The 12,465-nt window shown below is 38.5% G+C and overlaps 1 long non-coding RNA gene across 1 annotated transcript in view; it reads left to right on the top strand.

Moving 5' to 3' along the window:
* LOC106523403 (uncharacterized) overlaps window positions 1-1,093 on the top strand; it is a 20,470-nt gene extending 19,377 nt beyond the window's left edge. Inside the window, exon 3 of the long non-coding RNA XR_001310890.1 lies at window positions 1,078-1,093. This is a non-coding gene — a long non-coding RNA (uncharacterized LOC106523403). The remainder of the gene's footprint in view (window positions 1-1,077) is intronic.
* The last annotated feature ends 11,372 nt before the right edge of the window (window positions 1,094-12,465 follow it).

Genomic DNA, 12,465 nt, shown 5'->3' with positions numbered 1-12,465 from the left:
GTCATGATTCGGACATGTATCTACCTAATTTAATTAACACATAATTATAACAAACATTATAAAAGTATTATAAAATAAGTAAAACCCTACTACTCTGGTGTTGTTTATAATCAGTACTAAACTATAAATTTCTTCATATTGATTGATTGATTGATTTACCGTTATTTAACCAGGCAAGTCCCATTGAGATCTCAGATCACTTTTTCAAGGGCGGCCTGGGCCTGAAGGCAACCTTTTGTACATGTTTTTAGGGAGGCTTAATATGGGGGGATGGGGCTGTAGAAAATGGACAAAGTTTTCATTTTAGACACTTGGTGTCAGTGTTAACTCAGTTTTCTGAGGGTCCCTGGTCCTCCTAGACTTCTATTGACTTCCATTCATTTCCTGTTAATTTTATAGTCTAACCCTGACAAAACCCACAGGTACCTACCTGACCCTAAAACTAACCTAAACTCAATTCACACCTTGGTCCTACATTGAACCCCCATCCCACCAATGGCATTTAAACTAAATGGGGACTCAGCTTAGGTCACCATATGTATCAGTTTTCCCCACATGTAGGTGTTTTGTCTTGATTTGGTCCTCATATGTCACAAAAAACCTTCCCCACTCACACAGGTTACCTTTTATGGCAACACCTACTGAAATTTGTCCCAAACTAACAGGAACCACACCTGTTGTCACTGGTTCAGTTTATACAGAACTGTTCTCGCAGTTCTGGTGTGATGAAGTCTTTTTGAGGCCTTCCTCACAGTTCATTCTATGGCAGCACAACCACACACTGTTCCTGAGGTTCTGGATCAGGTCTAGATGAGGACACTGGTGAGGAGCAGTGAGACCAGGAGGCTGACATGAAACATTTTGCAGAGAAGAAAGAGTCTGCAGTAAAACTGAGACAGAATCCAGACCAGGAGACCAACAGGTCTGGGTCCTTTTTATTGCACTGTTGAGACACCAGAAACAGACCAGTTGTTGGTAAACAAACAAAAGAGTTTCGTTTCAAACAGCCACAGATGATTTATACATCTTTTTACGTTGTCTTTTAAAGCCACGTCTGCTTTTTGTTCTTCGTGACAGCTGAGCTTCAGTCCGACCCAGCAGCACCCCCACACACACCCAAAGCACCCCTGCTGCTCAGGGTGGGGAGGTGACTGCGGCGATGTCGAATACGGTCAGGATGACACTGGTCATCGTTCTGGTCTACTCCGTCTGCTGGGCCCCATTCTTCAGCATGCAGATGTGGGCCGCCTGGGACCCTGAACCCCCTCAAGAAGGTGAACCCGTGTTTCATGTCTCATTTATACAAACATATTCAGACCGAACTGCTGTTTGTCAGAATTAATATGTTTAAGTGGATCATTAATCGGATTCTGTATCATAGACTTTACCCAGGTGAGGCCACTCCTAGTCTGTATGGTTTACCCAAAATTCACAAACAGGATGTACSDGTAAGACCCATTGTTAGCATGATCAACTCTGTCACTTACAGTGTTTCTAAATATCTGACGTCTATACTTGGTCCTTTAGTTGGCAGCTCAGAACATCACATACAGAATGCTATGGACTTTGTGGACAAGGTGAGGGATGTCATCATGGAGGCGGATGAAACTATGGTTTCTTTTGATGTTACATCGCTCTTCACGTGCGTTCCTGTTGATAAGGCAGTGGATGTGGTCTGTGCAAGATTRAAATCAGACACCACTCTCAGCAGCAGAACCACACTTTCCACAGAACAAGTGTGCCAACTCCTCAAACTGTGCCTGGAGTCAACCTACTTCACGTACGGGGGGCAATATTATAGGCAGAAACATGGGTGTGCCATGGGATCCCCGGGTTCTCCTATCGTTGCAAACCTGTACATGGAGGAGGTGGAAAAGAGAGCCTTGATGTCCTTTTCAGGGGTGCCACCAAGCCATTGGTTCAGATATGTTGACGACACCTGGGTTAAAATTAAAGCCCAGGAAGTCCAACATTTCACTGATCACATCAACTCTGTGGATGAATATATTAAGTTCACACGAGAGGATGTAAAAAATGGCAGGTTGGCGTTCCTGGATTGCGATGTCTCGGTTTCGGATGGAGGACGTTTGGAAACTGGCGTATATCATAAGCCCACCCACACAGACCAATATTTGCGTTTTGACTCCCACCACCCACTGGAACACAAGTTAGGAGTGATCAGGACTCTGTACCACAGAGCAGACAGTGTCCCTACGAACCCAGGAGTCAGGGAGAAAGAGAAATCACACACACGACAGGCCCTGGAGCAGTGTGGTTATCCTGACTGGGCTTTCCTGAAAGCAGACAGGAAACACAGACAGGATTCCATGCAACATTCAGGTGAAAACGAAGACCCCAAACCCAGACCCAAACCAGTGGTTATTCCATATGTTGTGGGTGTTTCGGAGAAACTGAGACGTTTATTTTCTAAACATGATGTCCCAGTGACTTTCAAACCCCAAAACACATTACGGCAAAGGCTGGTTCACCCCAAAGATCCGGTGCCCCGGCACAAACAGAGCAATGTTGTATATGCTGTGAAGTGCCAGGAGGACTGCGACCAGTTATACATCGGGGAAACAAAGCAGCCACTGTTCAAAAGAATGTCCCAACACAGACGAGCTACATCTAATGGCCAGAACTCTGCAGTTTTCACTCATTTACAGGCCAGCAGTCACTCTTTCAGAGATGAGGATGTTCTCATTCTTGATAGAGAGGAACGTTGGTTTGAGAGAGGAGTAAAAGAAGCCATTTTTGTGAAGAAAGACAGTCCATCATTAAACAGAGGTGGAGGTCTCCGTTTTCAGTTGTCCCCCTCCTACAGTGCGGCTATTGCCAGTATCACTCCACCCCCTGTTAACAATAGGTGTTAATTAGGTGTCAACGATAGCCATGTGATGTGAGTATCAGTCACATGGAAGCAGGGCTTAAAAGCCTGAATTTTGCCTGAAACTCTCAGACTGAAGAAGTCTCTTGGAGGAGAAACGAAACGTTTCATTAGAGAAGAACCCGTCCAGAAGACCTATACAATTTTTTTTCTTTTTGATTTTTACCTGGATTACTGGGATGCATCTGGGTATTACAAGGCATTCATTTTCGCACACACCTTTCATATCACAAACATCATGATCAGAAACAAGAAGTCCATTTACTGAGATTTGTGAATTGTTATTAAATGTTTTATTGTTACTTTCACCTGTCACTGACTTAATCGTTTACCATAATATTTTTGGATTCTTACTGGCTGAAATAATTTGATTTTTAAAAYATTGTTGTTTGGCTTTGCGTAATTCAGCAACACATTTATTTCGGTAACTGTTTAAATGAGACCGATTTTCAAAAGTTTTTGATGTACTATAAGATTTCATTGAAGAAGCTTTCAACTTTAGGAGATGTGTTATAGAGGCATTCAACCATGGAATTTTATTTTTCCAGACTGGAACTTTACAAGTTGAAATTTATTTTTCCTGTATTGTCTCCAATTATCATAAAAATTTGACAAAATGCGATTTGGGTTTGACAGAGAAATACCCTCATTCCAGTTAGTATTCTCAATCTCAGCATGAAACATGGGTAACTTTGATTTTGGAATCCTTTTAATGAAATTATGCACATGACCTGTAGGTTTCTTAAGGTTTTTTTTCTAATGACATAAATAAGTGAATGATCCGAGATTGAAGTATTTATAACTCAACCACTTACATCCACCATTTGGCCCATATGGAGCTCCACACTTTTTGGCAGACAAACTCCAATGTGCATAATGTCTGTACTATCTCCGTCAAGGTGTGATGATTGGAGGTTTTGGTGTGCACGTTCTGCTTGGTTCCTGCTCCTAATTGCACCACCTGCGTGCAATCTCCCTGATGACCTCCTGGGCTTTAAAAGTGTCTCCAGACGGACGAGTCCCAGTTGATGCATAACACCATTTTTAGTAGTGCTTAGGCCAACTATAGTTATTGAAAGTTTAAAGATTATTGTTACTTACCTGAATGTTTTTGCTCTTCAAGGAAACCTTCGTCGTTGCACCGTCTGGAGTTTTTGGTCTGCCCAGGATCATCATTAAAAGGAACCAAGGTAGATTTTATGGTCTTGCCACTCTGCCTGAAGAAACCACTTTATCTCACAAAAGAAACCTCACCTCAAAGCCGACTCATTCTTCAGAGATCTGTAAGAAGGAATTTTCATTATCTAAAGATATTTATCATTCATGATCCAATCCTTATTGAAGAAGACTCACCTGGACTCTTCCCCTTTTTTCAGATCTGGACTTGTACATTTTTCTCAGCACCTGTAAATAAAATCACTTACCTTTTTTATTCGCCTCCTGTGTTGGGTTGGTCAGTTCCACTCATTTGCCTGACTTTCTGAGTTCATGTCACAAGGAAATTTTGGTCTTTTCATTATCTTTACAAATAATTTGTCTGGAAGAGTCATATAAATGGAAGTACTTTCTGACTGCCTTGGCCAGCTGCTCCTCAAATCTGTTCATGTTGCATTCATGCACAACCGTCGGCTTCTGAGAGTGTTGAAGCAAAAGGCAGCCATTGCTGTCTGAGCGCTTTTCCTCATAAGCAAACACACCCACAAACTTCTGATTAATCACACAATACTTTGAGTTTGAGAACAAGTTCAGCCTGGGCCTTGTGTCGAGAGTAGACAGACTACTCTGAGAACAAAATGACAGTCTACCGACAATGATCTTCATTCAATGATTTTTCTTCAGTGAGAGGAAATTTAGCATCTTTAATTGTGTATGCAGGGCCCTTTAAAGTTAGAGTGGGAATAAGAAGTGGGTTACAGATGTTTTAACTCCAGCATTAAAAGTTTCAAAGCAGTTCATTTTAAGATCTTTACATCTAATGTTTGCATTAGTTATTTACACTGAAGATTTTATTGTTTGTAAGAACAGTATACCTCTCGACAGGCAGATTATAACTGAACAAAACTGATGCACAAGCTGTTACTGTAGTTGAATTAGTAGGGTTTTATTGATATTTTAGATCACATTTAGTTTCCATCAAATGGTTATATTGACTGAGCACTGACACGATGTTCAGTTTTGCATCTGTTTCACATATAAATGTGTATTCACAAGCAAACAAACGTAGCACAAGGTCAAACATCAGGAGCACCACAGAAGTGCAGTAAGAGCTCAAAGTGCATGTAAACAAATGGGATTTTGCCTGATTGAAAAAGACAAACACAGCCCTATCAGAGAATTCTTTTTTACAGATATTTTATTTTATTTTTTATTCTTACTTTGTTGTTAAATGTTCAAATATTCATTTCCCTAAAACATTTCTTTTCAATTAGTTATTTGTTGTCTAGAAAACAGTGATTGTGTGTGGGAGAGTAGGCAGAACTTCAGCTTCACATCTCTGAAACAGACTGTGGCTTTAAAAAAAATTCTCATTGGCAACGCCTGAAAACTGGATTTTGCCCTTGTCTTCTGAACAGCTGAAAAATGCAAAGACGGTTAGTTTGATGATGCAATATTCTATTTAGCTTACATATTCTTCAACAAATGAAAAAAAACCCCTCATAAAATTAAATTCTTTGCGGTGTAGTAAAGACTAATAATGCTAGTTCATATGTGCAATATACCTGAAATGAACAGGACAAGTAGTCAAAAATAACACCCATATTAATTTAATTGCAAAATTATCCATAAATGTGAAGAGTTTAGTTTAGTTTTGTTTGTCTCTGTGTCCCCCTGTGATGAATTTGCAGTAGGATGTCCCCTGCCTCTCGCACAGTGACTGCTGTAGATACAGTATAAGCACCAGCCTGGAAAGGACAAAAAAAAAATAGAAAATGGATGAATCATTGTTCAGACACGGGCTGGTATATATCAGTGAAATGTACAACTCAAAGTTTTGCATTTAGCAAATGATTTATTCAACCTGTTCGATAACATAATGAGTGTGTCTCCCAGAACCCTGCTTTGCATTTTCAAATAATAATTTAAAACTGCACCTCTAAGCCAACAAAGGTCATTTAAACTGCTAATGAAATCACAAGTCACAGTCATTTTTAGCTCTGACTCATTGAGCTGAAATGAAAAGATGTTAAATAAAATGAAGTTATTCCTCATCTTGATGTCAATGTGACACAATGACCTCCCATGAAGCCTATAAATTATATACCCACTATTAACTCCCGAGCTAAAAAATGGCACTGAGTGGTTTGAAACAGAATACTGAAATGGTTTCTTTTTAAATAGAACAACAAAAATCAAATGTTTCTCATCTATTCACTCATCTTGAAGGAGGTCTATGGGAGACTCGTGTCATGAATGAAAAGGTGTATTGTGTTTCTAATCACGTTATGTGATTTTGTCATGTGATAATTGGGATGTTAATCTTTGATAATCTCTTTGCAGTTTTGTCTTTCAAAACAATATTTTAGCAGTGTTGAATGGTGTAGAAGGTGAAACGTACGGCATGTTATGACGCCTTTATTATTTAAGGCATAAAAAAAGAAGAAAGCTGTTTAAACATTTTAAGTAACTGCTTTTAAAGATTTTTTCTAATGACAGAATGGTCCAATTTGTATAGTTTCGTAAAGGATTCTACAAGCAATGAACACATAGGTGATGGCATGAGTGATAGTGAACAGGCAGTTGCCATTACAGCGGGTAAAATAAGTATTGAACACGTCACCATTTTTCTCAGTAAATATATTACTAGAGGTGCTAATGACATGAAATTTTCACCAGATGTTGGTAACAACCCAAGTGATCCATACATATAAAGAAATCAAACCATAAATGTCCAGAAATGAAGTTATTTGTAATAATGTGGAATGGCACAGGGAAAAAGTGTTGAACACATGAAGAAAGGGAGGTGTAAAAAGGCATGGAAAGCCAAGACACCAGCTGAACTCTCTCAGTAATTAGAAAGCAAGCCTGCCCCTTGTCAGTGCAAGTTAATATTAGCTGGTTCAGTCCCAAATGATGGCCAGGTATCACACAAGAACCATCTGATGATGGGTAAAAGTAAAGAGCTCTCTCAAGACCTTCACAACCTTATTGTTGCAAAGCATAATGATGGCATCGGTTACAGAAGAATGTCTAAACTTCTGAAGGTTCCAGTGAGCACTGTTGGGGCCATAATTCAGAAGTGGAAAGAACATTATTTCACCATAAACCGACCACGACTAGGTGCTCCTCACAAGATTTCTGACAGAGGAGTGAAAAGAATTATCAGAAGAGTTGTCCAAGAGCCAAGGACCACTTGTGGAGAGCTTCAGAAAGACCTGGAATTAGCAGGTACGTTTGTTTCAAAGAAAACAATAAGTAATGCACTGAACCACCATGGCCTGTATGCACGCTCACCACGCAAGACTCCACTGCTGAAGAAACAGCATGTTGAAGCTCCTTTAAAGTTTGCTGCACAACATTTAGACAAGCCTGTGTAATACTGGGAGAATATAGTCTGGTCAGATGAGACCAACATTGAACTGTTTGGATGCCAGAATACACATCATGTTTGAAGGTCAAATGGCACTGCACATCAGCCCAAAAACACCATACCAACAGTGAAGTTTGGAGGTGGGAACATCATGGTGTGGGGCTGTTTTTCAGCATATGGTACTGGCAAACTTCAAATAATTGAAGGAAGGATGAATGGAAAAATGTACAGAGACATTCTTGATAAAAATCTGCTTCCATCTACCAGGATGATGAAGATGAAACGTGGCTGGACATTTCAGCAAGACAATGAGCCCAAACACAAAGCCAAGGAAACTCTCAGTTGGTTTCAGAGAAAGAAACTAAAGCTGCTGGAATGGCCCAGCCAATCACCTGACCTGAATCCAACAGAAAATCTATGGAAAGAACTAAAGATCAGAGTTCATAGAAGAGGTCCACGAAACCTTCAAGATTTGAAGACTGTTTGTGGAAGAATGGGCCAAAATCACACCTGAGCAATGCATGCCACTAGTTTCTCCATACAGGAGGCGTCATGAAGCTGTCATTGACAACAAAGGCTTTTGTACAAAGTATTAGATAAATTTCAGGAAGTGTGTTCAATACTTTTTCCCTGTGCCATTCCACATTATTTCAAATAACTTCATTTCTGTACATTTATGGTTTGATTTCTTTGTATGTATGGATCACTTGGGTTGTTACCAACATCTGGTGAAAATTTCACGTCATTAGCACCTCTAGTAATATATTTACTGAGAAAAATGGTGACGTGTTCAATACTTATTTTACCCGCTGTATGTCCGAAAGTTTGGTCAAAGCAGAGTGAATGTCACCAGAGATAGGATGCTACATAGACACTATGTAGTCATTAATATGACTTGTGACCTGTCCCTTGCTCAGTGACTGCTGGATATGAGCACTGTTGATCCCCCGTGACCCTGAAAGGAAGAAGCGCAATGAATGGGTAAACTGGACACAAACTGGATACAATGGAAATAAGAACCACCACTGAGATTTACAGTGAAAACCTTTATTAAGTGTTCATATATCCATAAAGGAATCTCTAAGTTATAACCCCCATTCTCCATATTTGCTCATCAATATCTACAAGGTTTCTATTTACACTAGAACATATGCATGGTTGAGGCTGGAACAGGCTTTTGACAATTTCATCCCGAGTTCAGTTCTCCAGCTGCGTCGCGTTACCCTGTGTGTCCCAACGAAACAAAGACAGCAAGGTCACAGAAAAAAAAAAAACAGTTAGACCCAACTGGAGACAAATAAATAAATAAATAAATAAAAGAACAGAGAGAAAAGTACACAAAACAGGACAAACTGGCACATTGGTCCGCTAGCCCGACAAGCTACCACACACCTCACACTCACTTCAAAGCTTATATGTGCACACACTCGTGGAAACACACACACACACAAACACACACACTCATGTAGCAGCTAAGAGCCCCACAGCAATCAGTTCTAACAGCCACCATCACAGTGTCGATACACAAACTACAAAATATTAGCTTTCCTCTCAAACTGAAGCACTGTGCAAAGTTAGCTAGCAGGGCGTCAAATGGTTTCATTCAAATCCCTAAATCACTTTAAATATTACCTGTACAGTGATTCAGTTAGTCTTTTTTTGTATAGTATATTTCTATAAAATCTTTTAAATAGTTTTCTATGACAGCAAAAGGAGAAAATTGCATGTAAGCAGGAGAATAACATTTTTTTTGTCAAACCTAAACACTATAGTTTTACATGAACCCAATAATACTCAGAGCAGTTTTTTTCCCACAAATAAAACGAACTCATTTTGACAATGACACAAAGTTAAGTGTTAACATAGGTTAATATTTATAATTACATAATCTGTTATGTTTTTTTTTTGTTTGTTGTTGTTTGGATGAGCTGTATGTGTGTGATGATGTGTGCAGGTCTCAGTGCGTGAGCAGTTGAAGTTCAAAATGTTAACACTGTCTGTTCAGGAACAGGTAGGGAGTACTCCATGTACTGTTCGTTTCAATGAAGTAACAGTCTCTGCCCTTGCCATGGTCTATGCATCGATGGTGCAAGGGGTTAGTTCCCTTCGGGAAGAGGTACACTGGGCTCCATCTAAGTGCTGGGAATATAATGTGAGGGATGCGGGTGGGGCTTGATGAGCTTCAAAGGCAGGTGACGTTATTTTCAGCAGGGAGTTGAAGGCAGGCTAATGGGTTCCAGACAGTTCTACGTTTGCACAGATGTGGGTTTTTCCTGTACGATGATGAAAGACCAGTGCTTCATGAGGATGGACACTTCTAAACTGAAGAACCTGTAAGCAAAAAGAACAAGGACAGTATGACTCAATGTGTTCATGAACACACTGTACTCTCATTTCTTTATGTGGACATTTACTTTTATTTCATTTGCAGCTTTCAAATTTCAGTATTTTGCTCAGTGTTAGATGTGGAAATGACAAATGTTCTGTCTGTGATAATTTTGTTTTCAATTTTTTTGTAATTCTTAAACATCTACATTTGTGACAAGTTACAATATTTAAAGTCCATTAAAGATTTTAGAGTCATGTATTTCAATTTGAGTTCTGTTTTTCTGCTTGCATAAAGTCCTTTTTTATGTTTATTGCCCAACACCAAATGTAAAAGGTGTGTGTTTGTTTGTCTTACTTTTTGACAAATTTCTTTTAAACCAGTGGAAAATTGTAAATGAAACTTTAAGAAAATAATCACTGGATCTACACTGGTGATTAAAGTAAGCATCATACTTTTAAATCTTTTTTTTCACATTTAAATAATTCAGCTGCAATGCTTTGGTCTGAATTCCTCCTTGTTGTAACTCCACAAGCCCATCTTTCACCCCTTTTCTAAGGTGTGTCTTAGATCAACTTGTTTTGATACTGTCTCTTTAAATCCAAACAAGGCACTTCACACCCCTCCAGCTTCCAGAGTGCTTCATTGTACTTCGACAGCAGAGATACAACTATACTGTATTGTAGCACTGAAACTTTTTATTTACAAATTAATTCAAAGATGTCATCAAGGGAAGACTCATCCAACCTTACATGTTGGAGCCAGAGTCTGACCCAGAGCCAGAGGAGAATGAAGACGATCAAATTGGTTAGTTGGTAAATACAGACCTTATTTCCTTAGTTCTGTTGCAAATTCTGTGACATAATAGTTCAGAAAATATCATAGAAAATAGAGAAAACTGAACAGGTTGAAAAATACGACCCAAGTAACTCCAAGTACACAAAAAATGTATTTAACAGCAAAAAAATAAAAAAATAAAAAAGGATTTCATGTGATATGACCTCTTTAATTTTTGAAGTATAACCAGTTAAAAATGGCTGCTAAGGCTAATCAAATTTAGCAAACACAAAAACAGCTATAAGTCAGTCAATAAAATTTGGTGAGGTAGCAGTCATCTATTTGATATTTGCTTTAAACTTTGGTAATAGATTCTGGAGTAAAACCTGTTTATCTGTTAGCAAAATATCTCAAACCACTAAACAGATTTTAATGAATCTCTCAAAAAGTAACAACTCTACGTTCATTTACAACTCACTAACTTAAATTATAACTCAACCAGGCTGACACAGCTAGTTGATACTAACAAACATGTTTTGCCTATAGTTTTGCAGATATTGAGCTGATTTTTTCTGAAATTACAAGTGTTTTTTGAGGCCTAAATTTGAGGCCTAAAATTTGCCAGTAATACAAATTAGAAATATTTCAGATATCACATCAATTTAAGACTTACTAAACAAAGCATGACTTTGAAAGACACAATTAACAGTACAGTAATTAAACTTACCTAAAGATTTGGTTAGGCATTTCCTCCTTCTGTGAAAAAGAAAAAAAAATAAAACAGAATCAAAGAAGTTAATGCATCAACAATGACTTGTGCTGCACACTACCACCACTTCACCACTAGATGGCACCAAGGATGAACTAATTCTTAACTGTTCATAATTGAAAGATGATCCTTGTGTTCAAATTAAATAGGGATAAAATTTTAATTTGAGCAATTAGTATATTATTGGTTTGCAAAGAAGAAACCAATTTAGCTCATTTCATTTTATTTTTGTCAAACTGGTTTATGTTCTGTTGCTTCCATGATCTGTACACTTTCTATTTTCACTCTGCTTAAAGTCCCATTGTTGTAATAAATCAAGAGGCTAATCTAGATGGAAGATTTAAAATATTCTTATTTCCTCTAAGTGTACGATTGGCCTGTTTCCTGTGACAGGAAGTGGATTAAAAGCACACTTAATAGCAAATCATCTCAGCCAGTGAATAATGAACGAACTCCACCATAATGAGATTTATAATGCAATAAAACACAAGTCACTGAAAGTCAGGGGGATCAGAGACCGGCTGTATGGACAAATTAAAAAGAAGAGACTCTCACTTATAACTGTTCCTGTTAGGATCAGTGCTGTTCGGTTCTTTTTTGATCCTTTGTTTCATTTTTTTTCTGTATCCGTTCCCTCTGTTTCCCTGTGCCATCACTTTATTTTTCCTGGTACTTTTTGTTAGTTAAACTTTATTTTGTTCAAGTTCCATGTATCAGTCTGCATTCGTGGCTTCTAACCTTCAAATCTAGGGTCGGCCTGTGGCACAGGCAGTATAGTTATGGTTAATATGTTTAGATGTAAACAAACTGCGCTTAATCAAGACTTGGTTTTTTTTTATCAAAAAAGTAATCATGAGATATTTACATATATTTTACATTTTTATAGCTTTAAAATAGTAAAGCACTTTCACTCTTTACACGTTTTTAGTTGTTCAGTTTTGAGAGAGAGAGAGAGAGAGAGAAAGAGAGAGAGAGAGAGAGAGAAAGAGAGAGAGAGAGAGAGAGAAAGAGAGAGAAAGAGAGAGAAAGAGAGAGAAAGAGAGAGAGAGACAGAGAGAGAAAGAAAGTCTCCATATTGACCTACAGCTCTCTGTTATTTGAGAGACACTGAGATGTTTACTTTCATAATTTACTGAATGGATTTAGTCTCTCTCTCTCTCTCTCTCTCTCTCTCTCTC

This window comes from Austrofundulus limnaeus, unplaced genomic scaffold (assembly GCF_001266775.1).
Source record: "Austrofundulus limnaeus strain Quisiro unplaced genomic scaffold, Austrofundulus_limnaeus-1.0 Scaffold155, whole genome shotgun sequence".
Taxonomy (NCBI): Eukaryota; Metazoa; Chordata; class Actinopteri; order Cyprinodontiformes; family Rivulidae; genus Austrofundulus; species Austrofundulus limnaeus.
Note: the sequence above shows the minus strand (reverse complement) of the source record. Positions and strands in the feature narration are given on the sequence as shown.